Here is a 13,423-nt window from a genome sequence, read left to right on the forward strand (position 1 = left end):
TACTCTAAACGTTCTTAAAGCGCTTTATAATTCAGAAAAGTGAGTGGAGCAGGCACTTATGTTGGTAACAACAAGATATGAAGTGAGTAGAAAAGTGCCAGAAGACAATAGAGAATAAAAATTTTTTTTTTTCGCGGCGGTGGTGGGGTTTGAACCTGCGACCTTATTGGTACGACAACTCCGCCTGGCAGGTGAGAGCGTGGCTCTACCGTGTGAGCTATCCACGAACACAAAAATATTCGTTTCAAACTCAAAGTCATTACTAGATCCCTCTCTCACCCACTTCTTGAGACCGCCGATTCGTTCGTACACCACCATCGCGAATAATTTTGACCAGCAGTTAAGCTTAATAGCCAATATTCTCAACACAAACATATAACATAGAAACGATTGAGACATTGAGTATGCTCCGGTGTATGGGGTGAATTTTTAATTCAGAAAAGTGAGTGGAGCAGGCACTTATGTTGGTAACAACAAGATATGAAGTGAGTAGAAAAGTGCCAGAAGACAATAGAGAATAAAAATTTTTTTTTCTCTATTGTCTTCTGGCACTTTTCTACTCACTTCATATCTTGTTGTTACCAACATAAGTGCCTGCTCCACTCACTTTTCTGAATTAAAAATTCACCCCATACACCGGAGCATACTCAATGTCTCAATCGTTTCTATGTTATATGTTTGTGTTGAGAATATTGGCTATTAAGCTTAACTGCTGGTCAAAATTATTCGCGATGGTGGTGTACGAACGAATCGGCGGTCTCAAGAAGTGGGTGAGAGAGGGATCTAGTAATGACTTTGAGTTTGAAACGAATATTTTTGTGTTCGTGGATAGCTCACACGGTAGAGCCACGCTCTCACCTGCCAGGCGGAGTTGTCGTACCAATAAGGTCGCAGGTTCAAACCCCACCACCGCCGCGAAAAAAAAAAAAAAAAAAAAAAAAAAAATTTTTATTCTCTATTGTCTTCTGGCACTTTTCTACTCACTTCATATCTTGTTGTTAAAGCGCTTTATAAGGTGTCCCCAGTCATTAGCTCAACTAAACGAGTGGGACGAGACATGACGCCAGTTAGGGGTTATTACCAATATTTTCGGATACAGACAAATCTGTCAATTTACACCTGACTTGTTTGAGATAATTTGAGTAGAGGTTTATTCCCAAGGACTCAGCTATGCGCTGAACGAGGCTAATACCCAGAACTTTCCGATTTAAAAGCGAATATCATACCACAAGTAGACATTACGCAAAAATCGTATTAATTACACGTTTAATTATTATAATACCGTTGTGTATCTCATTCTATTAAATCAAATTATCATATTCATCCCATCTTATCCAGTATTCACTAACGGAAATTGAACCACCTATTCTCTCCCTCTTTCTCTCTCTCTTCTCTCTCTCTCTCTCTCTCTATCTATCTATCTATCTATCTATATATCTATTTATTTATCTTTATCTCTCTTTGCTTACTAAATTTTGATATTGTGAACCGTGAGACATAATTCTAAGGTTACTATTTAAACTGTCAGGCCCTGTTTAATTTGTCTATTTGTCTTATGTCAATTTATATATTCTTTACGATCTAACACCAACCCGTACCCGATAGAAATATTGGTACTGATGATGGCAAATGTGTTGAAATTGGTGTCTAAAGTGATAATATTGGTAGTGAATATAACAACAGTGTTGATTTCCTTATTGATGACGGTAACATTGATGATGTTGATATTGATGATGGCACAAATGTTGATGTGCGTATTGATGACAGTACCATTGATGATGTTGATATTGGTATTGGTGATGGCAACAGTTTTGATAGTGGTATTGATTATACCCTGTATTAATATCGGTTTCGTTGCAAACAAAATAATAGACATAGATAATAATAAATACAACAGTATTTTTTATTGATATTGAGTATTGAAGTATTGGTAACTAATAATAAATAATAGTAAATGGTAAAAAAAAGTGCCGGCTCCATTAAGCGTACCATAAATGAAAGACTATAATTGATTGATACTTACCGGCTGTTATCACATATGAGTAGGGGAAAGAAACAACAAAGATTAGCCCTTTCAGTAAATTTAGTATTTTTCTTTTTTTTCAATTGTATAAAAACACAAAAAACCCGATCTTTTGTAAAGCGGAATATACAATAAACATACTCAAAGTTCTTTATAAGGTTCTTTATAAGGTGTCCCCAGTCATGAGCATCACTGAACGAAAAGGAAAAGACATGACGCCAGTTAGAGGTTATATAATATTTTCGGACACAGACAAATCTATGGAAGGCCAGATACTCATTTCACACGTGAGTAGGGTGAGAGAATGTGGGTAAAGATTATTTTACCAAGGACTCAAATATGCACTGAAGGAGGTTAGGGCCTAAGACATTCCGACTTGAAAAGGAATGTCATGCCACAGTATTGATGACGGCAACGTTGACGATGTTGGTATTGGATGAGGCAACACTGTTGATATTGGTGTTGAATGAGACAATAGTGTTGATGTTGGTATCGACTGTGGCAAGATTGATGATACTGGTATTGGTGGTGACGACGGTGAAGATATTGGTATTGATTACGGTAACATCGATGATATCAGTATTGATGATGGCATAAGTTTTGATATTGGTATTGAAGGCGGCAACATGGTTGATATTAGTATTGATGGTGGCAACAGTGATGATTTTGTTATTGATTATGGCAAGTTTTTAAATCTCTTTCGACGGAAAACAAAATAATATATATAGATAATAATAAGTACAACATTATTGCTACTGATATTGAGTATTGAATTCTGGGGTAACTATAGATAGTAGTGGCGATGCCATTAAGGTACCATTAATGAAAGACTATAATTGATTGATACTTACAATCTTGTTATCACACATGAATAGGAGAAAGAAACAACAAAGATAACAGCTTTAAGTAAATATAGTTAATGTATTTTTCTGTTTTTATCAATTGTATAGAAACACAATAACTTGATATTTTGTATAGCGGAATATACACTGAACTTTCTTAAAGAGTTTTATAAAGTGTCCCCAGTCTGCAGATCAACTAAACGTGAAGTACGAGACATGACGGCAGTTTGGGGTTATTAAAATATTTTCGGATACTGATAAATCTGTTAACGTCCAGATACTCAATTTACATATGACTTGTGTGTGATAATTTGAGTAAAGACTTTTTTTCTCCCAAGGACTCAACTATGCGCTGAACGAGGCTGGAACGCAGGACCTTCCGATCCGAAAGCGAATGTCATACTTCAAAACCACATAACGCACAAATCGTATTAATTACACGTTAAATTGTTTTCAAACCGTGTTGTATCTCATTCTATTATATTAGATCCCCAACACAGTACTAAAGGAGTGTCCTGAGAGTTTTGCACCCTCATTATGTAGAATTTTCCAAAAATCGGACGACACTGGGACGCTCCCTAATGACTGGCTGAAGGCAAACATCGCAACTGTATTAAAAAAAGGCAACAAAAATAAAGCAGAGAATGCCGTCAAATCTCACTGACGTCTGTAATATCCAAACTATTAGAGCATATAATCTGTAAGAACATATTGAACCACTTTGAGAACAATGACATCCTAACTGACATGAACCACGGGTTTCGCAAAGGATACTCATGTAAAAGCCAACTCCTAATAACTGTAAACGACCTGTTGAGACTCCAGAATGCCAACACTCAGGCAGAAATCGGCATCCTCGACTTTTCCAAAGCATTCGATACTGTGCCCCACCAAAAACTCCTGCAGAAACTAGAAAATTACGGAATTCGTGGTTCTCTACACACATGGCTTTGTAACTTCCTCACAAAACGTGCCATGACAGTAGTCCTAGACGGCACATCATCGGATGAATGTCCAGTCATATCAGGAGTACCACAAGGGACGGTGCTAGGACCAATACTATTTCTTTGTTTCATCAATCACCTACCTCTACGTGTAAAATCTCAGATTAGATTATTCGCCGATGACTGTCTAATATACCGAATAATAAAATATGCAAACGATCAAAAATTGCTACAAAAGGACTTGAATAGTCTCGAACAGTGGGCTAATGATTGGGGAATAAAATTTAACGCAAACAAGTGCTACATCTTCAGCACAGCTAAAAAGTACAATGAGACCTACAAGTTAAACAGCACCGTCCTGAAACAAGTCGACTATAACATATACCTTGGCACCACCTTCTCAAAGGAGTTGAAATGGGGGAAACACATTAACAAAATAACGCAAAAGGCAAGCTCCACCCTCGCCTTTCTCCGCCGAAATCTTAGCCACGCCCCAACGTCATGAAAGCAATACGCCTACCTCGCACTTGTGAGATCACAATTGGAATACGGAGCAGTTGCTTGGGACCCCTACCTGAAAGAGGGTATTCAAAAACTTGAGAGAGTCCAGAGACATGGCGCCCGGTTCATAACTGGGAACTATAAGAGCAGAACCCCAGGATGCATTACAAAAATGGTAGAAGAAAGAAACCCCATCAGCCTCCAACAAAGAAGTAAAGAAACCCGTCTGCCATTCATGTTTAAGGTTATAACAGATCAAATACCATCAATAAAGGCAGACTCATTTTCACGCCACAACCAAACAAAAAAAAAAATCCGAGCACTCACTTTTGCCAACCACATAAACGAAAAACCCATTGAGAGATACGCCGCAAACAATTCGAACTGCTTCAAAATCCCACAAACAAGAACACAGAACTACAGAAATTCTTTCTTTACTAGAACGATCTCGGAGTGGAATGGGCTGGATGAACTGGCCATAATGGCACCACACCTAAACGATTTCAAGGCCCGATTGACATGGGCCCGCGCCCAATTAGAACGCCGCTGAAATACAACCAGACCATTGATTCTTCAGAGCCAACCATACAGATCCAGATACAGATTAACATGTTAATCCCATCTGCTCTAATATTCTTTAGATGTGTTCACTAACGGAAATTAAACCACCACTCTCTCTCTCTCTCTCTCTCTCTCTCTCTCTCTCTCTCTCTTTTTTCTATCTATCTATTTATTTATCACTATCTCTTCTTGTTTATTAAATTTTGATATTGTGAGCCCCGGGTCACGGGTGTTGATATTGGTATTGATGGTGGCAACAGTGTTGATAGTGGTATTGATTATGGCAAGTGTTAATATCGGTATAGATGAAAAAAAAAGATAAAGATAATAATAAATACAACAATATTGCTATTGATATTAAGCATTGAAATATGGGGTAACTATAGCTAGTAGTGCCGGTGCCATTACGCGTACCATAATTGAAATATTATAATTGATTGATACTTACCACCTGTTAGTCACACATGGATAGGAGAAAGAGACAACAAAGGTTAGACCTTTCAGTAAATACAGTTAAAGTATTTTTCTTTGTATCAAATGTATAAAAACACAAAAACTTGATATTTTGTACAGGCCCTATTTGTATTTTTTCAATTATGGCAATGGTTTTATCTTGTATCCTCTTAACAAACGAGCGTCGATAGCAATATTGGTAATGGTAACGGGGACGTGTTGATATTGACGGCAACAGGGATGATATTGTTATTGATATAGACGGCAAAGTAGTCGATATTGGTATTGATGAGGACAACAGTGTTGGTATTTGTATTGATGTTGGGAATACTGATGATACTGATAGCAGCAGTGATGATAATGGTATTGCTGATGACAAGAGTGTTGATATTGGTATTAATGGTGGCAACAGTGTTGATATTGGTTTCAACGACGGTAACAATGTTACTATTCGTATTGATGGCGGCAACAGTGTCTTTATTGAGAACCGCATTATTTTTTTTCAGACATGGATAGGAGAAAGAAGGGGAAAAAACAAATAACAAAACAAAAACGAAAAATCTTTCAGTGAATATAGGTAGAGCATATTTCTTTGTATCAATTTCACAAAAACATAAAAACTTGATATTTTAAATAGCGCAATATACACCAAACATGATTCAATCGCTGCTATCAGCTTTACTTAACAAGTAGGATTAGACACGACGTCAGTTAGGGGATATTACAATATTTTCAATCACAGACATGATATCATTTTACACCAAAGCACCAAAATGTGAGGAATGAATCTTTCCCAAGGACTCCAATTTAATTTGTATTTTTTCTCTCATGACAATTCAGGTATCTTTTACCCTCGTGGTTCTCGTCATTGTTGTTATTTTTGATATAGTCCGTCTTATAATCCCAATGGTCTGTACTTGATTTGTACTTTTATTTTATTTTGTCAACTTAGATGTCCACTGTCCTGGCGGGTTCTTCTATCTTGACGTCATCAACACGTGTGTAATACAATGTTTTCAGACACAGACAACGAAATCATTTTACACCTAAGTACGGTGAGAGAATGTGAGGAAAGAATCTTTCCCAAAGGCTCCAATTTAATTTGTATTTTTTCTCTCATGACAATTCAGGTATTTTTTACTCTCTAAAACCTACCAGTACCGGATAGCAATATTGGTTCCAATGATGGCAAAAGTGTTGAAATAGATGACAAGAGGGATGATATTGGAATTGATTATGGCAAGAGTGATGATATTGGGATTGATGACGGTAACGTAGACCATGTTAGTATCGATGATGGCAAGAGTGTTGATATTGTTATTGGATAAGACAGTAGTGTTGATGCTGGTATCGATTGCAGCAATAGTGATGATATTTGTAAGGATTACGTTAAAATTGATGAAGTTGGTATTAATGGTGTCATGAGTTTGATATTGGAATTGATGGTGGCAACAGTCTTGATGCTGGTATTGATTATGACAAGTGTAAATACCATTTTCGATGGAAACAATAAAATAGATATAGATAATGATAAATACAACAGTATTGCTATTGATATTGAGTATTGAATTATGAGGTAACTATAGATAGTGGTGTTGGTGCCGTTAAGCGTACCATAAAAAAGATTATAACTGATTGATACTTACTCTCTGTTAAACACACATTGTTAGGAGAAAGAAACAACAAAGGTTAGATCTTTCAATAAATATGGTTAACGTATTTTTCGTTATATCCATTGTATAAAAAAAAATAACTTGATATTTTTATGCCGGAATATACACTATACACGGTATTAAAACGCTTTATAAGTTGCCCCAGTCATCAGCTCAATTAAACGAGTAGGACGAGACATGACGCCAATTTGGGATGATTACAATATTTTCGGATACAGACAAATCTGTTAACTCTATATACACCTGGCTTGTGAGAGATAATTTGAGTAAAGGTCTTTTTCCAATGACTCAACTATGTGCTGAACGAGAATGAAAACCCGGACTTTCCGATCCAAAAGCAAATGTTATTCCACAAGAACACATAACGCACAAATCGTATTAATTACACATTTAATTTTTGAAAAACTGATGAGTATCTCAATCTATTAAATTAGATTAGCATGTTTATCCCATCTTCTCCAATACTGTTTAAGTGTGTTCACTAACGGAAATTGAACCACCTACTCTCTCTCTCTCTCTCTCTATCTCTCTCTCTCTCTCTTTCTCTCTCTCTATCTCTATCTCTCTATCGATCTATTTATCTATCAATCTTTCTACCTTTTTCTCTCTTTGCTTACTAAATTTTGATATTGTTAGCCATGAGACATTATTATAAGGTTCTTTTGTTTACATGCCTGGTTTATTTTGTCTTTTTGTCTTCTGACAATTCAGGTATCTTGTACGCTCTAACGCCAACCCGTACCGGATAGCAATATTGGTACTGATGGTGGCAAAGATGTTGAAATTGATGACAAAAATGATGATAATGGTATTGAATATGACAACAGTGTTGATATCGGTATTGATGACTATTAATTATGGCAAGAGTGTTGATATTGGTATTGATAACGGCAAATTTCATGATGTTGATATTGGTATTGATGGTGGCAACGGTGCAGATGCTGGTATTGATGGTGGTAACAGTGTTGATATTGGTTTTGATTATGGAAAGTGCTAACATCGGTTTCGATGGAAACAAAATAATAGATATAGATAGTAATAAATACATCAGTATTGCTATTAATACTGAGTGTTGAATTCTGGGGTAATAGACGGTACTGCTTGTGCCATTAAGCGTACCATTAATGAAAGACTTATAATTGATTGATACTTACCACCTGTTAGTCACACATGGATAGGAGAAAGAGACAACAAAGATTAGAAGTTTCAGTAAATATAGCTGAAGTGTTTTTCTCTGTATCAATTGTATAAAAACACAAAAACTTAATATTTTGTACAGCGGAAAATACACTAAACGTTCTTAAAGCGCTTTATAAGGGGTGGCCAGTCATCAGCTCAACTAAACAAGTAGGACGACACATGACGCCAGTTAGGGGTTATTACAATATTTTCTCATACAAACAAACCTGCTAACGTCCAGATACTCAATATACATCTGATTTGTGTGAGATAATTTAATTAAAGATATTGTCCTAAGACTCAACTATGAGCCGAACAAGGTTGGAACCCAGGACCTTCCGATCCGAAAGCAAATGTCATACTACAAGACCACATAAGGGACAAATCGTATTAATTACACGTTTAATTGTTATAAAACTGTTGTGTATCTCATTCTATTAAATTACATTTACATGTTCATCCTATTGTCTCCAATAGTCTTTTGATGTGTTCACTAACGGAAATTTACTACCTACTCTCTCTCTCTATCTATCTATCTATCTATCGATCTATCTATCTCTCTATCTATCTATTTATTTTTATCTCTCTTTGCCTATTGACATTTGATATTGTGAGCCGTGAGACATCATTCTAAGGTTCTTTTTTAATATTACAGGCCCTATTTAATTTGTGTTTTTGTCTTATGACTGTTTAAATTGATGAAAATAGTGATAACATTGATATTGCATATGACAACAGTGTTGATATCGGTATTGATGACGGTAACATTGATGATGTTGGTATTGAATATGGTAAGAGTGTTGATATTTGTATTGATGACAGTAACATTGTTGATGTTGATATTAGTATTGATGGTGGCAATAGTGTTGATAGTGGTATTGATTATGGCAAGTGTTAATATCTGTTTCGATGGAAACAAAATAATAGATATAGATAATAATAAATACAACAGTATTGCTATCATTACTGAATATTGAATTCTAGATAGTAGTGTCGGTGCGATTCAGCGTTCCAAAAGTGAAAGATTATAATTGATTGATACTTACCGGCTGTTAGTCACACATGGATAGGATAAAGAAACAACACTGATTAGACCTTTCATGAATTATAGTTAAACTATTTTTCTTTGTATCACTTAGATATATTTTTTTAATTGTTTTTTTTTATACAGCGGAATATACACTAAACGTGCACAAAACGCTTTATAAAGTGTCCACAATCATCAACGTCACTGAATGAGTAGGAATAGACATGATGCCAGTTAGAGGTTATTACAATATTTACGGCCATAGACAAAACTTTTGAAGACCAGATATCTATTTTACACACGAGTTGGTTGAGCGAATGTAGGTAAAGATGTATTACCATGGACTCAATTGTGAGCTGAACAAGGCTTCAACCTATGACCTTCCGACCCAATAACGAATGTTACACCACAAAACCACATAACCCCACAAATCGTATTAATTACACGTTTAATTGTTTTAAACCTGCTGTGTTCCTCATTCTAATCAATTAAATTCACATGACATTCCCATCTTCTTCAATATTCCTTAGGTTTGTTCACTATTTGATCTTTTTCTTTATTTTTCTATCTTCTATCTATCAATATATCTATTTCTATCTCTCTATTTTTCTATTAATCTATCTCTATCTCTATCTATCTATCTATCTATCTATCTATCTATCTATCTATCTATCTATCTATCTATCTATCTATCTACCTATCTATCTATCTATATATCTATCTATCTATCTATCTATCTATCTATCTATCTATCTATCTATCTATCTATCTATCTATCTATCTATCTATCTATCTATCTATCTATCTATCTATCTATCTATCTCTTTCTGTCTTTGCTTACCACAATTTGTTATTGTGGGCCGTGAGACACATATCAAGGTTTTTTTTTCTATTTTATTGTACAGGCCCTATTTGTCTTTTTTCAATTATGGCAATGTATTTATCTTGTATCCTCTAAAACAAACGCGTGACGGATATCAATATTGGTAATGATAATGGGAAAAGTTTTGATATTGATGGCAACAATGATGATATTGTTATTGATATTGACGGCAAGGGAGTTGATATTGGTATTGATGAGGACAACAGTGTTGGTATTTGTATTCATGATGGGAATATTGATGATACCGATAGCAGCAGTGATGATAATGGTATTGCTGATGACAAGAGTGTTGATATTGGTATTAATGGTGGTAACAGGGTTGATATTGCTTTGAACGACGGTAATAATATTAATAATAATAAAATAATAATAATAATAATAATAATAATAATAATAATAATAATAATAATAATAATAATAATAATAATAATAATAATAATAATAATAAATAACAATAATAATAATAATAATAATAATAATAAGAGAAGAATAATAAGAATAATAATAATAATAATAATAATAATAATAAATAATAATAATAATAATAATAATAATAATAATAATAATAATAATAAAAAATAAAATAATAATAAATAATAATAATAATAATAATAATAATAATAATAATAATAATAATAATAATAATAATAAATAATGAAAAGAGAAGAAGAAAAAGAAGGAAGATAGGAAGAAGAAGAAGAAGAAGAAGAAGAAGAAGAAGAAGAAGAAGAAGAAGAAGAAGAGAAGAAGAAGAAGAAGAAGAAGAAGAAAGAAGAAGAAAGAAGAAGAAGAAGGAAAAAGAAGAAAGAAGAAGAAGAAGAAGAAGAGAAGAAGAAGAGAAGAAGAAGAAGAAGAAGAAGAAGAAGAAAGAAGAAGAAGAAGAAGAAGAAAGAAGAAAGAAGAAGAAGAAAGAAGAAGAAGAAGAAGAAGAAGAAGAAGAAGAGAAGAAGAAGAAGAAGAAGAGAAGAAGAAGAGAAGAAGAAGAAGAAGAAGAAGAAGAAGAGAAGAAGAAAGAAGAAGAAGAAGAAGGAGGAAGAAGAAGAAGAAGAAGAAGAAAAGAAGAAGAAAGAAGAAGAAGAAGAAGAAGAAGAAGAAGAAGAAGAAGAAGAGAAGAGAAGAAAGAAGAAGAGAAGAAGAAGAAGAAGAAGAAGAAGAAGAGAAGAAGAAGAAGAGAAGAAGAAAGAAGGAAGAAGAAGAAGAAGAAGAAGAAGAAGAAGAAGAAGAAGAGAAGAAGAAGAAGAAGAAGAAGAGAGAAGAAGAAGAAGAAGAAGAAGAAGAAGAAGAAGAAGAAATCGGTTTTAAGCCAGAATTGTTTAGAAGCTAAATAATATAAGATTTGGATTTAGTTTATATGATGATTTCATGAAAAGCTACACATTTATCTATCTGATTATTTCAATTTGAAATTTTCTTATCAGGATCTGGTTCAAACCGACATTAAACCAGTTAGTAGCCGTGGGTCACATTTGGCCATGACTCCGAATTTATTTAATTCTAACCTAAAGAAGATTACTCCCTACTCTCTAACGCGGTTTACGAGTGACGCCAAATCCTGAAGTTCGCCAAAAAGACACTCAGAATTTTCGGCATTGGATGTAGACGTGGAGCAATGGCTGATAGTGTTCTGAAAGACAGATGAGATGTTAATGGCGTAGTTGCAAACGACATCGATGGCCAAGTTCGAGACACCTATGCGTTCGTTGGGCTTTGTCATTGGCGTACATTCTGAATCTGATGATGGGGTCTTCTTGAGAAACGAGGTTCCTATATTCAATTGACTAACGGCGTCGTCCGGAACCGATTTTTGCAGAAGACATTTGTTATTATTACACGTTTCACCATTCTCATCTCCGTTTGATATCTGCTTAATCTTTATAGATCCAATTTTATCATTAGAATTTATAGATGAAACTGGTGGAGGTTTGATCATCAATAATTTTTGGTTTGGACAACTGCGTTTATTAGTTGAAATTGATATTATTGGTGTTACTATTCGTATTAATGGTGTAAACAGTGTTGATATTGGTTTTAACGACGGCAACTGTGTTACTATTCTTATTGATAGCGGAAACAGTGTTGTTATTGGTATTGATAACGGCAACAGTGTTGATGATGGTATCGATGGCGGCAACAGTGTCTTTATTGATAATTGCATTAATTTTTACTGACATGGATAGGAGAAAGAAGAAAACAAACAAACAAATAAAAAAACAATAATCCTTTCATTGTATCAATTTCACAAAAACATAAAAACTTGATATTTTAAATAGCGCAATATACACCAAACTTGATTAAAGTGCTGCCATCAGTTACACTCAACAAGTAGGATCAGACATGACGCCAGTTAGGGGATATTACAATATTTTCAGACACAGACTAAGAAATCATGAGAGAATGTGAGGAAACATTCTTTCCCAAGGACTCCTATTTAATTTGTCTTTTTTTCTCTCATGACAATTCAGGTATCTTTTACCTTCTAAAAACTACCAGTACCGGATAGCAATATTGGCACTAATGATGGCAAAAATGTTGAAATTGATGACAACAGGGACGATATTGGAATTGATTATGGCAAGAGTGATGATATTGTGATTGATGACGGTAACGTAGACGATGGTAGTATTGATGATGGCATGAGTGTTGATATTGTTATTGAATAAGGCAATAGTGTTGATACTGGTATAGATTCCGGCAACAGTGATGATATTGGTAAGGATTACGTTAAAATTGATGATGTTGGTATTAATGGTGTCATGAGTTTGATATTGGAATTGATGGTGGCAACAGTCTTGATGCTGGTTTTGATTATGACAAATGCGAATATCGGGTTAGATGGAAACAATAAAATAGACATAGATAATGATAAATACAGCAGTATTGCTATTGATATTAAATATTTAATTCTGAGGTAACTATAGATAGTAGTGTTGGTGCCGCTAAGCGTACCATAAATGAAAGACTATAATTGATTGATACTTACTTTCTGTTAGTCACACATGGATATGAGAAAGAAACAACAAAGGATAGATCTTTCATTAAATATATTTAAAGTATTTTTCTTTGTATCAATTGTATAGAAACACAATATCTTGATATTTTGTATACCGGAATATAGAATGAACTGTCCTAAAGGGCCTTATAATGTATCCCCAGATTTCAGCTCAATTAAACGAGTAGGACGAGACATGGCGCCAATTAGGGGTGATTACAATATTTTCGGATACAGAAAATCCGTTAACGTCCAGATACTCAATTTACACCTGACTTTTGAGAGATAATTTGAGTAAAGATTTCTTTCCAAGGACTCATCTATGTGCTGAACGAGGCTGGAACCCAG

At 34.6% G+C, this 13,423-nt stretch overlaps 1 protein-coding gene across 1 annotated transcript in view; it reads right to left on the reverse strand.

Moving 5' to 3' along the window:
- LOC144956133 (thrombospondin-2-like) overlaps nt 1-13,423 on the reverse strand; it is a 383,991-nt gene that overhangs the window by 230,934 nt on the left and 139,634 nt on the right. The window lies entirely within an intron of this gene.

Source organism: Berghia stephanieae, chromosome 10 (genome assembly GCF_034508935.2).
Source record: "Berghia stephanieae isolate SIO BIC M18660-M18661 chromosome 10, UCSD_Bste_1.3, whole genome shotgun sequence".
In the NCBI taxonomy this organism is placed as follows: Eukaryota; Metazoa; Mollusca; class Gastropoda; order Nudibranchia; family Aeolidiidae; genus Berghia; species Berghia stephanieae.